General features: G+C 38.0%; 1 non-coding gene across 1 annotated transcript; it reads right to left on the reverse strand.

Annotated features, from left to right (window-relative positions):
- Positions 1 to 20,989: 20,989 nt before the first annotated feature.
- On the reverse strand, positions 20,990 to 21,079 carry LOC149200724 (small nucleolar RNA Z122). Its single transcript, XR_016254067.1, has one exon. It is a non-coding gene; the product is annotated as a small nucleolar RNA Z122 (small nucleolar RNA).
- Positions 21,080 to 22,652: the final 1,573 nt, after the last annotated feature.

A 22,652-nucleotide genomic window follows, 5' to 3' on the forward strand; every position in this document is an offset into this window, starting at 1 on the left:
GGAGGGTTGAAAGGGCATTTGATGTGTTGTTCCAGGTGAGCGAGTCAGGCCTCGAGCAGCTCCAATTTGTCCAACATGCACATATGCTCGTGTCATACCACCACCACTCGCTCTCGCAGGTGACAATGAAAGTATTGAATTTGGGACAAGGTTGTCATCACTGCCTCATGTTCATCACAATGATTTTTCTCATAAGTCTCCAACTACATTTTAACTAATTGTCATGGTGGTGTTGAGGCCACACAAGATGAGTTGCCTCTCCTCCTTTTGACTAGTCGGCGACCTCGACAGGGGCCCGAATTACGTCCTTCTGCATCCATGCTTGAGTAAGCAGACTCCTTTATCTAATAGAAATGTCTTGGCTTGGGCTCCAAGGTGGTTCCCCTGGCACTGGTTTCCAAACGGGAGCTATAACACAGAGCCATACCAAGGGAATTCAAAGGTGGGCGCTCCTGCAGTGCCACCCACACTGCACACCAATTCACCCCCGCCTCAATGTGCTTCCTCTTTCGTCCTCAACCTAAAACCTCCCCTGGACCGCTTGACACTCCTTAACACACGCTCAACTTTGAACAACCTTCACAGACCTCTCCAATGGATCCAACTCCCACCCCAAACTTAGCCACGAATGTGTCAATTTCCCAGCGACAGTGGACATCGCTCTCCAAATCTGAGCCCCTTATGCCCACAATTTTGGCCACCCACATTTGGTTCTACTTCTGATGAGTGCACCACTACATGAGGAGACTTTGACGCGCATAAGCGAATAGCAACCAAACGTGGCCCACAACTGCACCAGTGGGTCGCAACAACACAAGATAACACAAAACCAAGAAGACGAGAGTCAATTGAGAAAAAAACCCACTTGATTCCCCATTTGCACTCCAACCAATTCCGACAGCACCATAGAGAATAGGCGTTGCTATAAACTAGAACCTATAAAAATTGTCGAGAGCCAAAAGCAAGTTTAAAGCATAATACTTAGCCAATCTGCAGGGCACCATAAGGAGTGCAAGAATAAGTACAACACCAAATTGCATTGGGCTAACTTCTGCAACCTCGTGCCACCCCTATCACTCTCCAAATTATAGCATGTCACCCATTCAAATCCCCAATAACCATCAGCAATCGAGAGGGTTGGTTGAAGGCATCGGTCTAGTTCACTTACCCCAAACTGTCATCGCCATAATATCATTGTGAAACCCGTCATCCACTATATGAAACCCTAATCCCATTTGTATTTTCATAAATGCTCCCTAACACCAATGGGTGACTTCACACGAGCATGTTGTTGCATGTCCTACCACGCAACACTCCTTCCTTTCACACGCATAGAGGGTTTGGAGGGAGGCCAAGCACAACTCCCAATAACCTTGGATTATCCGCCCACATCGGGGTATTATGCTCAAGATACTTGTTTCCACTCTATAATGTTTTCTAAACCTACAAAACCTCTCCCAATCTCAAACATTAAAACGTACAAAATCCACCTACCAGTTTGCACTTTATAACTGCTACTTGATCGAGAGGTGATGTAGAGATGAGCGAAGAGATTGTTGTAATCGAGATCCCATGACTACTCCATCATAATTCTAACATCCTCCATTAATTTCCCACCAAGTTCTTGATATCTACCAGCCATCCCCACAATTCCCCCACGAGCGAGCCCAACTTCAATGAGGTCCTGAATTAAATTCTGCTTTGTAAATCTCAAATCCCTGCGGCTGCCCGAGGTGCTGCAATGCCCAGTTCTCCAAGAACCAGGGCAAGAACAGTGAGACCACACGTTGTGACTTAAGCTTGGAACAAGTGTGGTACAAAAATTCCATATGACGCCACGTCTCGAGCGAGTGTGGATGTTCGGCTTGCCACGAGTCCTCATGGTTGGCAGGAACTTGCAAAGGGTGATGCGACAAGGGGAGGAGGAACCCAGGGTGGTGATTATAACGCAGAGGGACAAAGGAGAAAAGGGAGGGGCCACAGGGGAGGGGGAACGGGAGGGGGAATGGGAGAAAGGGGAAGGGAGGCGAGAGGGATTGGGGGAGGGATAGGATGGGGGAAGGGGGATGGAGAGATGCCAGGGGAGAGCTAGGGGGAGGATGGAGGGGCTTCATATCTTTATGGTATGCTAAATGCGACTTTTCCACTTTCTTAGCTATCCTTCAAGACTTTATTTTCTGCCTACATAGATCTCTCTTGATTTTCTTAAGGAATTTTTGTCGTGCTCACAACATCGTTTATTACACATTTTTCCTCCTCTGGATGGCATGCCTTATTAGCCTGTCTATCAACATCATGGTTATTTCCCCTCAAGGCATGACAAAAGGACACTGAGTCGAAAGTAGGGAGCAAGTTCTGGCTCTCATAATGACTTGGTTCAAGTTAGTGATATTAGCCTTTGAAGTGTTAATCATATGCCTTATAAAGATCATGGAGTCTCCTAACACCTGAAGCTATTTTATCCCATTTCTTTGTGTTAGGATTAGTCCCAGGAGCATTCCATAAGCTTCAGCTTGGTTATTGGTCTTCCAGCCTAGCCCCCAAGCATAACTAAATTCAATGATTCCTTCAGGATTAATGAGAATCCATCCCCCTCATGCCACCCCATTTAGGGTGTACACGTGTTAGCAAACTCAACAAGAGAGGTTAATAAGGGACCCTATTAAGTAGTTTCACCTCTAAGGAAGTAACAACTCCATGGTGCATCCGTCAAATGGCAGGTGTCATATGAAATGATGGTGGAATGGAGTGGGGCAACAAGGAAGGCTCCAAGCCACATGCCATGGTACAAGGGTAGCTATAACGAGGGAAGCCTACACATTGGGTGCATAGATGTAGGAGGGAGAAATCATGGTATATGAGTTACCCCGACCTTTGTTTTTCCACCCTTCTTCATATGCCTTTTGCCTTTTATTGGTTTTTCTTTCTATTAACTGCTCGGAGCTCCCTAGGATGAGACCACTTTGTGTATGATAAAGAAGTGAATACCCCCTTAAGGTTGGGAAGTTCATCGCCCACTAGGGGTTGGGACAATCATGGGTTCCTTAATGATGCAGGGGGCACACATAGGGGCCCTAAGAACCAAGGTGATGGCCATAATGATAGGGGGTAGAGCTCATGTTTAGCTTTTTCCCATGCGCTAAATTTTTTGTCCTGGCCATATTTTGCATTTTGTGGTACATTTCTTGTTATAAGTGGCCAATTTGTGCTTTTAACATTCTTTTTAGCTGCATCAACCTTTGGGACATCGTTCCAAGCTCGACCCAAAGTGTGGACAAGGGGAGCTCCCTGGGATGAGACCACTTTGTGTATGATAAAGCAGTGAATACCCCCTTAAGTTTGGGAAGTTCATCGCCCACCAGGGGTTGGGACAATCATTGGTTCCTTAATGATGCAGGGGGCACACATAGGGCCCTAGGAACTAAGGTGATGGCCATAATGATAGGGGTAGAGCTCATGTTTAGCTTTTTCTCACATGATAAATTATTTGTCCCAACCATATTTTGCATTTTGTGGTACATTTCCTGTTATAAGTGGCCAATTTATGCTTTTAACATTCTTTTTAGTTGCATCAACCTTCGGGACATCGTTCCAGGCTCGACCCAAAGTGTGGACAAGGGGAGGGGGAGGCTAACATGTTCCAGGGTCGACCTAAAGTGTGAACAAGGGGAGGCTAACATGTTCTAGGCTCGACCCAAAGTGTGGACAAGGGGAGGGGGAGGCTAGCACCTTGTGGGCCTAATGGAGAAATGTGGACCTGGATGGGAAAAGTGTAAAAAGGGGTTATAATGCACCGAGGGGAGTGATATATGTGGTATCGGGAAAACAAACCATGCAACCAAAAGCGGGGTTTCCCATGTAGTGCCACTCCTAAAGGTAATAGCCAATAGAGGCGATCCCACGGGTCTAGGCTACAAGATTAACCACCAAGTTGGGACAAGGGAACAAGAGTATAATCCAAGCCCATTCTTTCCGCCGAATCCCCCCACTAATCCATGTTGAAATGTGTCCAAGAAAATCAAGCATAAACACCCAATTACATAATGAAGAGCCATACCTTAGAGGTTGGAAGGCCCACCTTCAAACATACGATCATAATAGATGGGCGAGGGCACATAATGGCTGACTTAGGTGGCGGAGAATTCTGGCATATCGAGGGGCTGCTAGTTGCAACCTGAAGACAAATCAAGGAGAAAAATTCTCCTATAGGGGTCACCCACTGGAAGTGGGTAACAGTGCCCTAGAGAGGAGGATGGTAAGGCTGAGCAAGCAAGCATATTTGTCGTTCAACCATTCAACCATTGTGCTAATAGACAACAATATTGCCTTGTGGCACCTACGATTTTGGTTGTTGAATATGTTTAAATATGCTTAGATCCCTCTTACAAAAAGAATTATTTCTCTTATGGTAACATTGATTGCATTATTCCTAGTAGAATTACATCTAGTTTAGAAAATTTATATATTTTGAGATATAACATGGAATATAAATGGATTGGAATTAATTTGGATAACAAGTTCATGCTTTCAACTCTCTAGTTTAACTTTTATTAGAATTCTAATAGTTTATTGTGTATCTATTGTAGATGGTTGATTCTGGTGAGCACAAATACGTGAAATACAATATGGATTATCCCCCTTTATATAACGAAACTCAAAGACAGGTATGTTTCATATTATGGTTGATTATTACATTCAACTCTCTAATTTAACTTATATAATGATTCTGATACCTTATTATGTATTTGTTGTAGATGGCTTGTTCTGGTGAGCACGAGTAATTGGAATACAAAATGGAGTGTCTATCGTTATGTAACAAACTCTAGAGGAGGTATGTTTCCTATTATGAATAATTATTGGTTTTGAAATATGCTTATCATTACTATATGTGTTTGTATTTTAACCTTGTTCATCCATTTATTTATTTTTATTTTATTTTATTTTATCAGAGGAGGAGAGGACACTGCAGTAGAGATAATGCGCAAGGGGGGAGTTTGCAATTTTTTGTTTGTTGTTGTCTACATGTTTTGTTTTTGTCGAGTTTGAGAATGAGAATGCTTTGTGTTGTACTCATTTTTTCATTTCTTGTAGTTTGGTCCTGGTTTCATTTGCAGGGAGAGAATGAAAGAGATGAGATAGAGGTTATTATTCATAAATGAAGGTGAATCACCTTAATGATACACAATGCACTTCATTAACAATTATCTTTTGCTCATTCGTGACCCCATTTGCTTGCTTTTCAATTTATTATATGTTTTATATGTGGTATCATACTTAACTATATTGATCTGCTTTGTGTAGTGAACGACAATAGTTGTAAAGTTTATGAAGGTCAAGTGGTGAAGATACCATAGACATGCTACAAACACAACACAAACGATCGGTAAGCCATATTTTTTTCCTACATAATAATTATTGTGCTTTAATCCACCAAAATATTTGTTGTTTGCACAACAATTGATTCTTTTGTCATGGCTTCAAGGTACCCTTCAACCAATCAACCATCATGCTAACACACAACACTACTGCCTTGTGGACCCTAGTATTTGGGGTGTTCAATATGTTTATATATGCCTAGATTCCTTTTCTGAAAAAATTACTTCTTATGAAAACATTGTTTGTATTATTCCTAGTAGAAGTACATCTAGTTTAGAAAATTTATATCTTTTTGAGATAAGGTGGGGAATATAACTAGACTTGAACTAGGTTACATGACAATTTCATTCCTTCAAAATCTCTAGTTAAACATTTATTAGAAATCAAATACTTTTTTGTGTATCTATTGCAGATGGCTTCTTCCAGTGAGCATGAATACATGAAATACAAAATGGACTCTCCCTTTTTATATAACAATCTCAAAGAAAGGTGTGTTTGTTATTACGATTAATTATTGCGTTTGACTCTCTAGTTTAATTTATATAACAATTCTAATATCTTATTTTGTACCTGTTGTAGATGGCTTGTTCTAATGAGCACGAGCAAGTGGAATACAAAAGAGAGTGTCCATCATTATAAAACAAACTCTAGGGGAGTTGTGTTTCCTATTATGAATAATTATTTATTTTGAAATATACTTACCGTTACTATTTGTGTGTATTTTAACCTTATTCAACCCATGTTTTTTCCTTTGAACACAGGAGAGCACATTGGAGGAGATATGATGTGCAGAAGGGATGTTTGCAATTCTTTCTTTGTTCTTTTCTGGATGTTTTGTTGAGTTGAGTTTGAGCATGGCCATGCTTTGTGTTGTACTCATTTTCCTTTGTTTTTCTTTGGTTTTTTCGTTGTTTTTGTAGTTTGGTCTTGGCTTCGTTTGTTGGATGTGTTTTACTTGCTTTCCTTTGCTTTGTTTTTTTTCATGTTTTTTGTAGTTTTGCCTTGGTTTCGTTTGTTAGACGTGGAAAAGGAAACAAAGGAAGCAGACAGAGAAAATTGAGGTTATTGTTCATAAATGAAGGTGAGTCAACATAGCTATATGTAGTGCACTTCAGTTAAAAGTATATTTTGCTAATTTGTGGCTCCATTTGTTTGCAATTAAATTTATTATTTGTTTTATCTATGCACTTTTAATCACATATATTGATCTTCTTTATATAGTGAACAATTGCAATTGTACAGTCTACAAAGGTCAAGTGGTGAAGATGCACAAGACATTCTACAAACATGGCACACTTGATGGGTGAGGCATACTTTTCTCCTACAAAATACTATTGTCCTTTAATACACTGAAATGTTTGTTGTTTGCACTATGATTTATCATTTTGTCATGGTTTCAAGGTAGTATGATCTTATTCATGGGTGTCAGATTCAAGATTTTTCCCTAGAACATTGATATGAAAGAAATGAAAAAGTTATACTAGGGTTCAGATGTTCAGGGCTTATTGTTCATGATTGTCGCTAATATAATATTCGTGACGGGAGGGTAGGTATGTGCATGGTTAATTTATCACTTTGTATATTTGTTATTTAAGCTCCTGTGGTATATTTATGATCTCATATATAATAGTACTTTGTGTAGTGACTGATTACAACTGTAGTGTCTGGGAGGGTCAAATGGAGAAGATACCTTAGGCAAGAGCACAACGAATGAGTGAGTTATGTTGTTTTCCAACACAATAATGTTATTATTATTCGCTTGCTTGATGTTTTATCCTTCTAGCATGGTTCTTAGGTAGTAGCACTCAATTAGTGTTTTGACATATACATCAAAAGTTATGTTTAAATTTATATGCTTTCTTACTGCACATCACATGCACACCCCCACAATATGTGCCTGTTGCCACACAATCTAGCAGAGGTCCTAGGAGGGGTGTCCAAGGGACAACCTCTAGACCAAATGACAACAATGGGACAAAGACCCACTGTCACCTTAGTCAGTGTCCCCTGCTCTTTATGGACTTTCACCGATGGGAGGAGTCCCGATATAAGGGAAATCACTTGAATGATAGGATCAATGGCAAGGTATGATGTGATTTCCAAGGCCCATTCAAAGGAGAGACTCAAATAATGGGTCAATGCTTCAAAAAGATTAATGGCTCTCCAAGAAAGGCTTATGAGGAGACCTAGACCTAGGAGAAGAGGTTATTCAATTGCAAGGGATACTCCTAGACCTAAGGCTTCCTAAGGAGGCAAGACCTCTCTAAGGGCTTGGTAGGATGATTAACACACAAGGCTTAGAAACCAATAGAGAGACCTAGGAGAATCCAAGCGAGGCTTAGGGCTAGTGGATGATCTTTGATGAGATATCTAGGTCAAGCAAGGATGAGAAAGGCCCAAAGAATGATTAACTTAATGACCTTTGGAATGCCGCTAACCAAAGAAGTTTAAGGGTAGAATTGACATTGGAGCTAGGGCTTGAGATTTCTCTCAAACTAGCCACGAGAATTGCTTCAAATTTTGAGGGCAACTAGAGGAAACCACGACACAGTATCCTACCAACTTGCTCCTCAAGGTGACCTCTCTAATGCAATTCGCACTAGGCCCTAGTTGACCTTCTAGGGTTAGGGCAGAAATTTGAAAAAGGTGAAAGAAAGAGGTTTGAGGTTGATCACCTAGGAATGAGACCCAGTGCCTTGTCAATTGGGAGAAATGGAGTCAAGATTTCCTTTGATTTAAGGTCTTCGCTCTATCAAGGAGACCTATGCAGCTCTTTGCTAACCCTAAGAAGCAGCAACTCGACTACAATAGGTATTTATACTTGGCAAGGATTGATGGGAATTCGAGGATGCAATATGCAATACAAGCCTCTAGGAACATTCATTCACATCATCTATGAGTAATGCATGCAATACTTCAATAATCTTAGCCTTTTTCATGAATTCACATTAAATTAGGGCACATACAAGATCATGACAATATATTCCATATATTAGACATGTAACAATGTAAAATATAACATCAAAATAACACTTACAAGATAATGCGAGTATATCCATCCATCAAACTTGCAAATAGAAGCTCCAAGACAAGATAGTGAAAATCCCAAACATCAAAATGCATCAATAACATCCAATTTTGTCCATCAATTGCAAGTCTGAATTCTTTTACAAGAGAAAATCTCAATCCAAATGATGATGATTTGCAAAATGAGGCTCCTTCAATTTATATGAGCCTCTCACAAGTTTGAATGGACTAATTAGCCTAATGAAGCCCCTAAAAATGTTTTAATGTGCAAAGTAACAATAACTTTGGTGACATACAGTGATATGGGGTTTAGCGGTGAGTTTTGTTGGGTGAAACCCATGAGATGAGGGTTCAAATCCCATTGAGTATATATTTGACCTGTTTTGTCTTGGCTAGAAGAGTAGGTGACCCCATAGAGGATGTCTCGGCTCTTGTTGAGGCATAATTTTCTTGCTATTGTGCGGCTTGCAGGTTGTTGCACGTAGCCTAGGTTTATAGTGGCAGCCAGTTAGATTTGATCCTGGGTCTGTTCAGGATAACTCTCACCAGTTACCGATTATCCTAGATTCAAAAAAAAACATAGTTTTTCAAGACCTCTGAGTTGATGCATGTAATCTCTTCATCTCCATTGAGAAACAATTTAGAAGAAAAAAAAACACACACACACATAACAAACTTAGATTCATAAGAATCAAAAAAGTACATTTTTGTTGTTCGCTGCTATCTGATATTTCATCGTTGTATTGAGGGCAGCATGATATTTTGTATATATCTACACAAATTCAACTGTCTAAGAGCATCATGATGAAAAACTAATGTTAATCTACAATTTTCATGTAGTTATCCCTAAGTAATGCATGTATTATAAAACATGTTCTACTTTGCAGAGAATATTATATCAATTTTTCAAAAAGGAATTGAAAAGTTGAAATAATAGAGAGATTGATTGAAACCTGCAATTTTGATGTTTTTCAAATATGTTAATGATGGATCTCTTTGATTTGGAAAACTAAAAGATGAATCTACCCATTCACTTGGTGGAAGATGAGAGTTAATTCAAATGTTCTATGGATATGGAATAGGTGCTTTGCATTTGACCGCCCTCAAGTTCTATGACTAGAATATCCCCAAGATCCAATGATAATGCACATTTTGATAACCTATCAACATATTTGTTAAATTCTCTGAAGATGTGTTGAAATGTGATCTCCTAAAAGTAACTTATTATTTCTGTGTTTCCAAGCTACCAAATTCAATACTTCTAATTGAGTTGCACCTGTTAAACAGTCAATTACACATTTTGAGTCACCTAGGATCATAATGTTTTTAATGTTTTTAAGTTTTTCCATTACCAAGAAAGACCATGTTGTGATTAGTTCTGCTTTGGTATTTGTCTAGGCTCTGATACCAATTCTAACACAAATAGATTTGTTTTCTCGTAATTTAATCAAACACCCACCTCCACAACGGTTCATTTGTGAACCCCCATAAAAGAATCAAATAGGAGAACCAAGAGGCATTACAAGAAGATCAAGCTCAAATGGAAGGGGAATCGTTGGACCTAGCATCACAACCTTGAGACATATTAAAAGTGTTTAAAACCCTCTGATTAAGGATGATGCTTACAAGTCAGTGCAACTTTATATAATGTTGATTCAAGATATGATTCAAACACAAACCCAGTGATAATGAAAGGGGTTGAGGCAATGAAAAACTCTATGTTAGGCATCCAATCCAAATCTCAACATAATATGAAGGAGATGGTTTTTTCCTAACAAAATGATGACTTCACTGGCGACAATTCTTTCAATATTGGAAAGTTAGTTTTTTATGCTGCTCTCTAAGGTGTAGAGAGATCCCTCGTGACAATAGGATTTGGCATTCATAGTTGAAATGTTTGCCTTAGCTATTTGGTATTTGAGCTAAGCTTGTTGCATTTAAGGTGCTTACAAGTATTGTTAGAAGTTTCTAATGCTTGGGCTAAATATGATCCCTGTCACAGTTTCCAACCTAATGTCATGTGAAAGGTAGAAAGTCTAAGATTCTCCCATAGACAAGTTCACGGTGGGTAAAGAATGAAGAACGATGCAAAGGAGTAAGAAATTTTCCTCCAAAACTTCAATATGATACAATCAAGAAAGCAAGTGGTTGAGAAGGCAAGGCTTTTAAAACTACTAGTAGAGGGCAGGGATTAAAAATGGCAATATACAAATCAAATATCCATGTCTTGCACAAAAAACTTCAAAACCAACCTAGAGAATCCTTTAGGAGCTCTGGAGATTAAAATCCCCGAGAACAAGGGGAATTATATACAACATGGCTCAAAACTGTTTAGAGGTTAAACCTAGAAAGTTTCATGTCTAAGATATAATCCTTAGCTCGTGGAAGGGTTGTAGTACAAGGCTAAACTCTTTAGAGGTCAAACCTTGAAAGTTTAATGTCTAAGATATAATCATAGAAATCTTCCCTCCTTCAAACAATAATAATAATTGAAAATGATAAAATTAACAAAAAAAACTACGTCATTGAAATGGAAATTGAAGAAGTTGTGAGGCATAATTTTATGTTGGCAATTCGTTGCATGCCAAAAAGATTCTTAGGTAAGTCATAGTTTTATTAATGGAAACTCTATCTAAGACCCAAAGGATGAGAGCAAAGTTGTTGCTGGAAGTCAGCTATCCTTACAAGTAATATTTATTTTATATTTATCTTCTATAGAATTTATTTCATTTGTCTTCTTCCTTATTTGGAGAATGCAACTATATTTCTTGAATACTTGTTACTTGATTGCCTTATGTTTAAAGCTATTTTGCATGGATCTGTTTAAATATTATAAACTTATTACCTGTTTTTCAAACAAAACTTTCAGGCTGCTTACTTATTTGGTGCATGTAATTATTTTTATTTTTTAATTATTATTTGCTCCTCTGATAAGATAACTACAAAACTTTAAGTAATAATTAGAGTACTAAATCTTTGCATGTATCAAATAAGGGCAAAAGCTAACCTAAAAAATCCCCTAAAAGCTAACAAAATTAAAATCATTAAACATATTTAAATAAATAAAATAGCTAAACATTAAATAAATAAATAATATTACAAAATTAAATTATTACACACAATATAAGAAAACAGCAGACCAGCCAACCTAATAAAATTTATTTACTATAAAAATAACCAATCTCCAATGGCCATCCCTCCTTCAACCCTCATCCCTCAATCTAACAGTGAAGACCCCATACCCTTGATCTATTAATCTATACCAACAATCTTTTCAAGAGAAAAAAACCACTAACAAAAGAAACAAAAAAATATATCTTCTTCAAATTTTTTCATAAGTTATTCTTTATTTTTGGTTTATTATTATTTTTTCATTTTTATTATTCCTTTTCTTCTTTGATTTAAATAATAATAATGTTCACTAGTTATCATTTATCTTTTTTTACTTTATGATTGGAATTTAATATTATTTCAATCTTAGTATTCTTAATTCTCTTTTATTATATAAAATATGATTGGAATTTAATATTATTTCAATCATTTTTTTATATTATATAAAGGGCAAAGTCTAATGCAAAGATATAATATGAAGTGTTACATTAAAAAAAATGATAGTGAAACGGTGACCAGAAACGCTGGCGCAAATCAAACTTTGAGAATTGCAAGTGGAAGGGACACATAGCCATCCCATCTCAGATAGATCATTATTCACAGAGGAAATTGGAAAAAGCACTGATTGAATGTAAAGGCAGATGTAAGCATTCTTTTGAAAGAGCATATCCAAATATCATACAAACCTCAAAACTATAAAAAGATATCTAAAAATGCCAGAAGAAATTTGTGTTTTCTTGACCCACACTGGGATATAGACAAGATATCTGTCAATAGTTCATCCCATGGATCCCCAAACCCACTGCAAAGATGGACTCTATTGATCTCCTTTGCATTAAAGGTGGATCCATTCCTCCTGATGTTTCTTTAAATGTCGTAATCCCTTCTCCCTTGTGAGGTTGACATGCAATAGGGACCAGTTCTGCAGTCTTGGATGGCTTCAAGTTCCTTCATCCATCAAGTTTACCACTTTAATACAGCTCCCATGAAATGATTTGAAAATTAAATAATTTTTTAACAAACTTGTGATTTCCAATCTTGGATTTCCAAAACAAAATCTTGGTTTCTCATCCACGAATTTTCAGTAGCTGATAATATGGAACAGTTACTAGGTTTCGAGGCACACTAGTTACATTATGTAACCTTTGCACAAATATTTTCTCACTATCAGAGGTCACATTACACTGTATTCCAATTTGGGGAACAATTCTGACCCTCGGTTTGCATTATTGGAAAGGGGTTTATTAGTACTATACAGTGCCTAAAAGCTGTGAAAAGTCGTTTGGATTATTAGAAGCGTTACTAGGATTATGCAGTGCCTAAAAGCTATGAAAAGTCACTTTAAAAGTGAAAGCAGAGATTTGAATTTTCTTGCCCTGCACTGCGGCAATCTCCCTGAAGTTTCTGACATGACCCTCCGCACGAACGGGCTCTCTCTTGCTCTGTAACAGTGAAGGTGGGATCCATCCCATCTGGTAGTTCTTTGAAAGATCACAGTACCCTCCCTCCCTTGAAGGTTGCACGAACGGGCTCTCTCTTGCTCTGTAACAGTGAAGGTGGGAATCGTGATCCATCCCATCTGGTAGTTCTTTGAAAGATCACAGTACCCTCCTCCCTTGAAGGCTTCTCCCCCAAATCCTTTCGGAGGCCAGAAATGTGTAGCATTGAAGCCTCAGGTTGCCCTTCGCCCTCACACGTACTTGCCCGCCCGGTTTCTTTATGGAAAAGTAACGAAGGCCGCAAAAAAATCTTTACTACCAAGCAATGTGATCTCTCAGGTGTCCAGCTCATAAAAGCCCTTTGTACACGAAGGGGTTATATCATTCATTATTTCAGCCTTGTGCAAAGAACTTTTTTTTATAATTGATTCTCGCTAAACTGTTATTAGATAAAATGAGATTGGAAAAGGTCCTTGGTTTCTAGCACAGAACAAGTCCTTTTTTTTCAAAAAGAAAAACACAGAATTCCTTTCATTATGAAAATAAGAGTTTACATGTGTACAAAGAGCTTCTTCACGGAAACACAACCAAAATTGGAACCCCAGTATCATCCTTCTACATCTCTATTATATTGAGCGTTCCCTATCCACGATATCCGGATAACATCATGGCCAACTAAAACACATACAAAAATCATATGAAAAAGAGAATCGCATACATAATAAGCATAAAAAAACATGAAATCTGGTGAAACGCTTCAGATTCTGATAATCTGGTGAAACGTGTCATTCTCAAAAACTGAGTATCTGATCAAACCCAGCAACTGGCTACAACCATCTTCTGACAGTTGATCTGCCAATGGTTTTGCCCCCTGAAGATGTGCGAAATAGATAATCTAGTACATGATCAATGACCTAGTACCTTCCATCCAGTTCCCCGGTGCTGGAGCTTTTAAACCATGTCTCTAGGTTTTTTTTTCAATGGAAGAAATTACACCTGGAGCAGCTTTCAGGTGTGCATAGTTGTTCTGTCCAAGATTGGACCACAAGACCAGTAGGAACCAAAGCATGTCTCTAGTTTACCCAGTCAATAATCACTTTTGAATCACCATAAACAGCAATTTCCTATATTTCCATCCCACCTAGAGGCTAGCACAAAAGAGAACACCCCACAGAGCAAGGAGCTCAGCTCTCGTGTTGGATCCTTCTGAACCATCTGAAAGAAAAGTAGTTTCCAAGCCTCGAAACAATGACCATACCGCTTCCATAGTGCTCGAAAACCGATGCCACATTGAAGAAGTCAACAGGTAAGCTGGACCAGATATCCTTTAGACAGAAGTTTCTATTTGGCATCTTCATCAAAGAAGTCAACAGCGAAGCTGAACCAGATATTCTTTAGACAAAAGTTTCTCTTTGGCATCTTCTCCTTAATAGGACCTCTCTCTTTAAAGAATGCCACAGCTTTAATGCAGGTGCCTCTCACATCTGGAATAGTATGGTCAAATGTAGCTGCATTTCTCGCTCTCCATATGCCCCATATGACACAGAACGGCAGTGCTTTGTATGACTATCCCTGAAACCAAGTGTAAGGCAGGCATCAATAGAGAACCCATCCCATGATATGCTAGTGTTAAGCATATGGCCTACCCCATCCATCCATATCGCAGCCGCAAAGGGGCACCTTAGAAGAATGTGAGAGACATCTTCGGAATCCATACGACAGTTCGCACCTGCCAGGCCCCCGAAAACCTATTTTCAGAAGGTTTTCCCAGGTCAGAATCTGAGGCCCCTGAAAGCCTCTTTTGTAAAGGTTTTCCCATGCCAGAATCTTATTGTGGACATGTCAGAATACTATGTATAGAACAAATCTATACATGCTTGTGCACAGATCTTTCATGTCAGAATCCCATGCATAGAACAAAGGCTACTTTCAGAAGGTTTTCCCAGGTCAGAATCTGAGGCCCCTGAAAGCCTCTTTTGTAAAGGTTTTCCCATGTCAGAATCACATGTATCTATACAAGTCTATACATGCTTGTGCACAGATCTTTCATGTCAGAATCCCATGAACAAGTCTATACATGCTTGTGCACAGATCTTTCAATCCCTCTCTCCGGAGGTTTTACTATCCTTTATTCCAGGTTGGGTTAGGCTTCCAAACCTCCAGCTATAATGCTATAACTTTTGTTAAGGATTCTGAGTTTTATGGCATATGCAATGCCTAAACCTAGTAAAAGCTGCATTCAAAAACAACAAAGGGAATTGGATTTTCTTGGCCCGCATTTTTTTTTATGAAAACTCCCAGTACCCTCCTACCTTGAAGCCTGCTTCCCCAAATCCTGGTTAGGCTTCCAAACCTCCAGCTATAGTTTTTGTTAAGGATTCCGAGTTTTATGGCATATGCAATGCCTAAACCTACTAAAAGCTGCATTCAAAAACAACGAAGGGAATTGGATTTTCTTGGCCCGCATTTTTTTTATGAAGACTCCCAGTACCGTTCTGCCTTGAAGCCTGCTTCCTCAAACCCTTCTAGGAGCCAGAAATGTGTAGCACTTAGGCCTCAGCTTGGCCTCTGCCCTCACAAGCACTTGCCTACCGGTTTCTTTATGGACAGGTAAGATGGGCCACAAAAAAGCTTTACTACCAAGCCATGTGATCTGCTCTGAGGTTTCCAACTCATGACCCTTTGTACACGAAGGGATTATATTATTCATTGTTTCAGCCTTGTGCAAAGGACCTTTTTTTATAACTGATTCTCACTATCTTAGAGTAAAGGTAATTAGAAAAGGTCCTTCGCTTCTAGCACAGAACAAGTCAATACATGCTTGTGCACAGATCTTTCAATCCCTCCCTCCGGAGATTCTACTATCCTCCATTACATGTTGGATTAGGATTCCAAACCTCCAGCTATAATTTTATGGCATATGCCATGCCTAAAGCTACTAAAAGTTGCTGCTTTAAAAAATAACACAAGGAATTGGGTTTTCTTGGCTTACATTTTTTTACGAAGGCTCCAAGTGTTTTGTTTTGTTACACCTATAAGATATTAAATGCTACAGTAAAAATAAGGGCAGTGAGTGTTTTGTTTTGTTACGCCTATAAGATATAAAATGCCTATTAGATATTAAATGCTACAGTAAAAATAAAGGCAGTGAGTGTTTTGTTACGCCTATAAGATATAAAATGCCTATTAGATATTAAATGCTACAGTAAAAATAAAGGCAGTGAATCGAGTTTTCTTGAGCTACACTGATATATCTACCCAGAGTTCCTTACATGGTTGTGTTTTGTTTTGTTACGCCTATAAGATATTAAATGCTACAGTAAAAATAAGGCAGTGAATCGAGTTTTCTTGACCTACACTGATATATCTACCCAGAGTTCCTTACATGGTTGCCTAGATAACATAAGGTAAGATAATTATATTTGTGTCCAACTAATGACAACAAGACAAAAGGACTATTGAATATAATGGTGTCTATACAAAGCGGGAGAACCAAACTGTCTCCTATAAAAAATACAATGCATAAAGTTATTCAACATTTGGCCTTAGCAGAGAAGATTCGGGAGCTAATAGGCTTCATGATCATACCCATCTCTCCTAACATCCAAGGCTGAATGAACAACACTGAAGAAACTCGACAGAGTTTGTTGACCCAATAAAGAGATGGTGGCAAAGTGCAACTGTCAACTAAATTACTTCCTAGGGGGTTTGCACGCTGCTGAATGCTATAGGACCTAGTCCGTCTAAGAACAGATCTGAGACGGATATATTGCTGAGATCTCGTTCGGCAAGGTGAGGTCCCACGGATCCTCACTGATCTGGAGTCTCGATACATGTTGGTATCTATCAATCGATCTCTTAGTGCCCCTGTCTATGCCCATATCTTAAGGTAGTACCCTGAAAAATGCGGTGATCCTCTGTGTAGGGTCTGAACTAGCAATGGAACCTTCCTCTGATCTCATAGCTGAAAAATGTCATGATTCTCTGTGTGGAGTCTGAACAAGCAATGAAACCTTCCTCTGATCCCGTAGTAGACAAGGCATCCAAGAATGAAGTGCAACTCAATGTCCACTTCATGTAAATGGCATACCTGGCAAAGTATGTCTAGTCTTTACCCAAAGTCTATGAGAACCTACTCTGAACTTGTTTATAATAATGCAAAGAACATGCATCCAGTGGTGAAACAATGTTCCGCGGATCCTCAGTGATCTAGAGTCTGGATACGTGCTAGTATCAGTGTTTTAAAACTCTGACTCTGGTTCAAAAATGAGGGTCTGCTCCACTCCACCAATTTGATAGTTGTAAAAAATACATTAAATATTTATTTTTTATAAATAAACATAATTTTAAAGATTTTCATTCATGTTTCCAAACACAAAGCTTTAGAATAAAAAGAGAGGAACAACCTATGATAAAGTAGGCTCATGAATATGTTCATTATATCAAAATGGCACCTAGTGCATTGTCCAATACAAAGTTCATACTTAGCCACCAATGTCAAGATTCTTTTCTGTGTCAGCCTAAAGACAATCACTAGACTACAACAACAATAATACCTATTCTCTGCCCCTAATGAAGTCTCAAAACCCTTGACTTAATTCTGGTCAAACTCCAAAAGAATGAAAGGTTAAATATGTACTTAGAATATTTGCCTTTTTAAAAACATTGTATGGCTCAATGCATTGCTTTAGTTTTCTAAAGCATGCCACTAAGATAACCATACCTCTACCTTGTAATTTTCAAAACTCTCACAGTGATAGATTACTTTAGGGCTATAAATATGCAATAAACAATAACTCAACCATTGATATCTAGAAGACAAAACAACTTTTTGACAAATGTGCTTCCGGATTTTTGTCAGAATCGAGTCCGTCGAATTGTTACTGTTGTTACTGAGCCGGCCAAGTCATTACCGAGTCAACTGAGTTGAGTTGTTACCAAATCGACCAAGTCAATCACTGGCTCAATTAATAACATCTTGTCCAACCATTTTTTTTCATCCACTGAGACAACCCAACCAAGCATTAGCTCGATCTGAGTCAACTCAACAATTTTTTAAAACAATGGCTGGTATCAATCGAAATCTTGGTGCCCCTTTCTGAAGGTAATACATTGAAAAATGCCATGATCCTCTGTGGGGTTTGAACTAGCAATGAAACCTTCCTCTCATCTCATAGAGGAAAAATGTTGTGATCCTTTGTGTGGGGTCTAAACAAGCAATCAAACCTTCCTCTAATCCCATAGTAGATAGGGCATCCAAGAATGAAGTGCACCTCAATCTCCACTTCATGTAAATGAAGTACCTAGCAGAGTCTGTCTAGTACTCTGCCAAGTCTATCCAACAGGTGGTCCACCTCTACCCAAAGTCTATGAGAACCTACTCTGAACTAGCTTAAAAGAATGCGAAGAACAAAGAACATGCATCCAATGGTGCATTCATCCAGTTGTGAAACGAACATTAGGGTCGAACAATGAGTCTATCTCTAAAAATCTTGTAATCCCCTGTGTGGGGTTGAACAAGCAATGAAACCTTCCTATAATCTAGTAGTGGACAGGTCATCCAAGAATGAAGTGCACCTAAGTCTCCACTTCGTGTAACGACATATCTGGCAAAGTCTGTCTAGAGTCTATCTGTCTAGTCTGTCCACTTGGTGGTCCGTCTCTACCCAAAATCTATGAGAACCTACTTTGAACTGGCTTAGAGGAATGCAAAGAACATGCATCCAATGGTGCATGCATCCAAGGTGAAACGTATATTGGGGCCAAACAATGAGGCTATCTCTCAACTCCAAGAAGTGCTCCGCGTAGAAGGTCATCTTTGAGACAAACATAGCGTGTAAATGTCCTCCATGATGATCTTGTTTAAGACGTAGAAGGTCATCTTTGAGACAAACATAGCGTGTAAATGTCCTCCATGATGATCTTGTTTAAGACCGGCTTTCTTGCCTCATTAAATTCATTAAATTGAAATTGGTAGCACCCATCCTGCCTGGTGGTTTTTGAAGATCAAGTCACCTCCACCCTTCACAGAACAGATATTCCTTTAAAATATGCATATATCCACCCTTGCGAAGAAGCAGGGATGCACAGCTCTTTAGATTTCGGCTTCCCCTCTCTCCTTCATTAGACAATATTGCTCAGAATCTAAGATCCACCAGTGCACGCTGCTTGGGTGTCTCTTTTGAGAAAAATACTACACATCTCCTATCTAACTTAACCCTCTAATAGTTAAAATCATACTAGAGTTGCACTGCACTGACTTGCAGATTCAAATAGAAACTTAAGAAGCAAGGTCATTCATGAAAAAAATTGCAGTAATTTGTCTATCACTTTTCAGAGGTCATATTATCCTATATTATCCAATTTGGTTAGAGCCATCCACGGAACTAAGATGAGGATTCCTTTCAAAAAAAATGGTGGGCGTCTCAAAAAGCCTCATTCCACCCATGGTGTAATCTGTTTGCAGCTATTTTCCCACTTTTGCAAACAGTTTTTCCACTCCTGCAAAATCCTCTATGAGGATAGACTTGTTCCAAAGTATTCGAAAGAATTGGCATGGAGATAGATTTCGACAGATGCTCTTCTAGAGGAAATCGTTTTACAAGTAGTATGTCGTGAGATGTGGTGAGATGGTAGACTATGAACAAGTTTCTTTCCGTACACATCCTTAGCCAGACCTTGTCCAATACAGGCTTTTGAAGCTGATGCTATTAAGGCAGAGATCAATGACAATAAAAACAGAACAGTTGAACAGGTAAAAATTGCGACAGTTGGCTTACCCTCCAATAAATAAAAAAGAAACTCCCATACAAAGCTAATCCAAGGCAGTTTCATCATCTATTGATCATTCAGCTCACTCAGATCTGTGACCCAGAAGCAAGAAAAATAGATCAACGTATATAGATGTTGACAATACAAAGAAATCTAAGGTGACTGCAGAAATTTAAAAAATCAAATCATATTAAGTTAGATAATAGTTGCAATGGTAACATATTACTGTAAAAAAATTCTACCCATCCGTCATAGTTTAGCAAAAGTAAGAAACCATCTGTGATTGCTTTCAAAGCTCAGTATACTTTAGTCAGCATGCCTGCAAGAACTAGACGCTCACAGTTGTCCAAGTTTTGTAATTCTTCAGCATTTAAAGGCATTTTCGGTTCAAAAATTGAAGGCATGGATTTTGGTACACAGTAATTCTGGCTAAAGTTGCATAAGACTAGACTACATGGAGACGGCCGAAGGCTCACATGGACACTACAAAGGGGATTGTCCTTCATGATCATATCCCTTTTATATATCCAAGAATTTAAGCTCCAAACTAACATGCGTGTTTGACTTGAGTGAAATGGCTAAGGGGCAAACGCGACGGGTCAATAAAACCATACCGCCTTACCAATAGTTTCAAAGTTGCTAAAAATGAGCATCTAAGTTACACTATATGATCACCCATGCATAACTCTGACTCTGAGAGCACAACACTGGCTATCAAACCACAAACTCTGAAAACTTAAAAAGCAGCACATAGCCCTGACGATGGAATTCTAAACCCTTTAAAAATCAGCAAATCACCCTAACAATCAAACTCCAAATCCGAGAGTCATAAAATATGCAATACATTTAAAAAACAAAACAGCCATATAATCCTTCGATAAAAACCCTATACGACATCTACACCTCATAATTAAACCCTACCTATTACAACCTAAATATATGCCTGCTTCAAGACCGGGAAAGACCATGCGCTAGTATAACATAAAATTTAACGTAACACCCAAAGATCAATGCAATACCCATGATAAGAATGGTAAAGCTGTTAACCGCCATGCTTTCCACCCTTTCAACAGAAAAAATGAAGGAAGTCATAAGCAGGGCCACGATAAGTTTGATATTGCTTACGATTATGTTGAGAACTAAGAACAATAATTTCTTAGCACTCGACCGTCGATAAGCTTAGCCTGACAGCATAAGAGGAAGGACAAAACTGAATACATGAATAATCAAAAAACTAAAACATAAACATGAATGCGTAAAAATTAAGAAGGATCAGACTGACGTGCAGGTATCATCAGGCAAATATACGAAGATAATTGCATCTGAAATGCGATGATTTATCGTCATATCCCTCCATACACATTTTATTTATCGACCGCAGAATATCAAAATAATAAAAACATAGAGGGAGATCAGGTCACTGCAACAAAATCTTGAGATGCCTCTTAAGAAAGGGCGAAGGTAGGGTTTCCGCATCTAGGTTTTCAAAAGCCCGGTAATAAACGAAGTGTTAGGGTTTCTGCAACGAGGGTTTATGTGACTATCAACGAATTTTTATAATAACATTGCATCTTTTAGGCTCATCCGCAGATCACTTAGCAGGGTGATTTGGAGTCTTAAAATATATATATATATATATATATATATTTATTTATTTATTTATTTATTGAAGTTGTTAAACTTAATTATTTTATTTTAGATAGATTTGTATTTTTTTGGTTCATAAGTTTATATTTTAATAAATTTGATTAGTAGATCCATCATAATTTTAAATTTACCAAGTGTTTAAAAGAATTAAATTTCTTTTCAATTTAAATGAGGTTTGTATTTCAAGAGATTTGATTTCTCTAGGTTTGCATCTCGAGAGATTCGATTCCTCTAGGGGCTAGTTGATAAGTTAAGATGGATCTAGGTTGGTTTCTTTATTTTTATGTAATTTGAGTGAGTCAAAATGTTTCACTGATAATTATAATTATTAATTTTTTATTTTAATTTTTTTTATGTAATTTGATTGAGTCAAAATGTTTTATTGATAATTATAATTATTAATTATTTTTTATTTTTTATGTAATTTGATTGAGTCAAATATTTTATTGATGATGATGGTGATTAATGTCCATTAAGACTAATCAGAGCTTAAGAAAAAAATTAATTTAAACTCTATAAAAAATCATTTCTATGACCGAAAAGAAGGGAGAGAAGCATTCAAAGATCATTATAGTTTTGTTGACTTAACAAGTCAATAAGGTTGGTATTGTGACAAAGGTTGTGGAAATGAGATGTGAGTAAGAGTCGTGCATTCCAAGAAAAAGTGTTTTATGTCTTCAACTCTCTTAGTATCACAAAGGTGACACTCTTTCGTTCCAAAGTGTTTTGGGAATATAGCAACGTCCGGTTTCACTTCAAAACTCATAAGAATTAGTTCTTATCTTCACAATGTTCATTTTCTTCTTAGCACTGGTCAAGACAAAGAGATAATTCGCAAGATTGGGGTTGATCACATCCTTATAATACCTTAGCTTCATTTTTCCTTCTAACTTTGTATCATCCCACAACTTATCTTTAAATTTGGAAGTAATAGTATTTTTAATATTATCCTTATTCTCCAAGATGATCTCCTCCTTTTCTCCTAATGGTTAAGCTAAGACTACATATCATTATGCCACCCTTGCTTAAGCCAGAGATGGGGATTTTGGCTAGAGTTAGAAGCAATTTTGGGCAACCTCTTGGCTTTTGTATTGTAAAGCTTCTTCCTATACATCAAATACCTAAACATAGTCATGCTTTCAATGGGGAAAGACTCGCTTCGATCAAGAGGATAAGGTAGGGAGTATTTCCTTTAATATTGAGGTTATAGGCTATAAATTGCTTTTGGATCAGCTTTATCCTACTCCATTATTCTATAGATATACTACAACCCCAAATGTC

The sequence above is a fragment of the Pinus tabuliformis genome, chromosome 2_1 (genome assembly GCF_031772625.1).
Source record: "Pinus tabuliformis cultivar Carrire ecotype Pingquan chromosome 2_1, CPIR1, whole genome shotgun sequence".
NCBI classification, from domain to species: domain Eukaryota; kingdom Viridiplantae; phylum Streptophyta; class Pinopsida; order Pinales; family Pinaceae; genus Pinus; species Pinus tabuliformis.